General features: G+C 34.8%; 1 protein-coding gene across 5 annotated transcripts in view; it reads left to right on the top strand.

Moving 5' to 3' along the window:
• LOC102678616 (zwei Ig domain protein zig-8-like) overlaps positions 1 to 1,409 on the top strand; it is a 420,477-nt gene that overhangs the window by 265,721 nt on the left and 153,347 nt on the right. The window lies entirely within an intron of this gene.

The raw sequence follows: 1,409 nt of genomic DNA, 5'->3' as shown, positions 1-1,409 counted from the left end.
TCTTTTTTTTTTTTTTTTTTTGCGACATGATTCAACTTAATCCTGCTTCCTTACCTCGTAAACTCTTATGAATACCAAAGTGATACGCAAATATTACGATCAATATCGTAGAAAATTAATGCTCTCTATCTTATTATCATCGCGACTATATAACCCCATGAGATACTATTCCATATTTTACTCGTACGTAAATACTACATTTCCATATTTCTGCACCCCAAAATCCTCATATCCCATATATTTCATAATCTCTAAATTGGAATCTCTTATTAATAGATGAATAATCATTACTTTTATCTATAAATCATTTTAACGATTTCTCTTCGTCATGAGAAGACGAAGAATTCTTTTGAAAATTTCCATCATCGAAAAAAAAGTAAAAATGAAACAGCCAACATCTAGGATTCGAGCACGTGACCTTAAAACGATCGTAAAACGGAGGAACAGTGTCTGCGATTTATGACGCTGTTCCTGGATTGTACGGGACAGCTTAACACTGCACCGAGAGAATTCGAAGAGAATTTCTATGTGCATCGTTCTGTGCTCATCGAAAATCAATGGCAGGCTCGATTCGCAGACAAATTTCGCTTCTGTAATAATAGTAATTATGATGTATAATATGTGTTTGTAATTGGCATTTGTGAGAATGAAGGATTCATTGAGGGCTCTCACATTGTTGTTGACTCTCTTTGTGCTTTTTTTATTCGACGTAGAATATTTCAGGTTCGATTGTGAACGAATTACGATTATATTTTATTAGATTGAAGAATATTTAGAAGAAGATTATTCGTTACAAATTTTATCCAAGAAAAATTATTTAAAATACTTCGATATTTGACTTTTTTCAGCTGCTTGTAGATGGATAGATAGATTAGGGATAACTATTGGGATAGGTAAGTTTGTAGACGAGTTCTTGTCATCAAGTTCTCGCGTAACAGTTGGCGTGACACCGGCATCTCAGATTCATGACAGATTCCAGATAGCGTGCAGGTAATTATTGAAGATATCGTTACGATGATATTTCGAGATTCTGATCGAGCAAAGGGTTTTCGGGATAAAAGAAATAACAAATGTTTCGTATAAGTTTAACAATTGTAATGTAACAATTTAAAAAAAAAAATTCATCAAATTCTGAAAATGTACTCGACGATATTTACCTGCCTGCGGCACATAATCGAACACAAGACGCATTCAAGAAATTGATATCGGTTCCTCACCCGCGAAGCGACATTCGAGCGGAAACGCAACCATACCCAATTCAGTTATGTTTCGGTGATTCGGTAAAATGTTATTACGATTTCTCTAATTAGAAGCATCCGCGTTGGTTGTTCAAGTTACTTAAATTTAATTGAAGTACTTCGTCGTCGTTTCCAATCCGTATTCAACGGGGGATCCATGTCGGCCATTAA

The sequence above is a fragment of the Apis dorsata genome, unplaced genomic scaffold, assembly GCF_000469605.1.
Source record: "Apis dorsata unplaced genomic scaffold, Apis dorsata 1.3 scaffold_75, whole genome shotgun sequence".
Lineage (NCBI taxonomy): Eukaryota > Metazoa > Arthropoda > Insecta > Hymenoptera > Apidae > Apis > Apis dorsata.
Note: the sequence above shows the minus strand (reverse complement) of the source record. Positions and strands in the feature narration are given on the sequence as shown.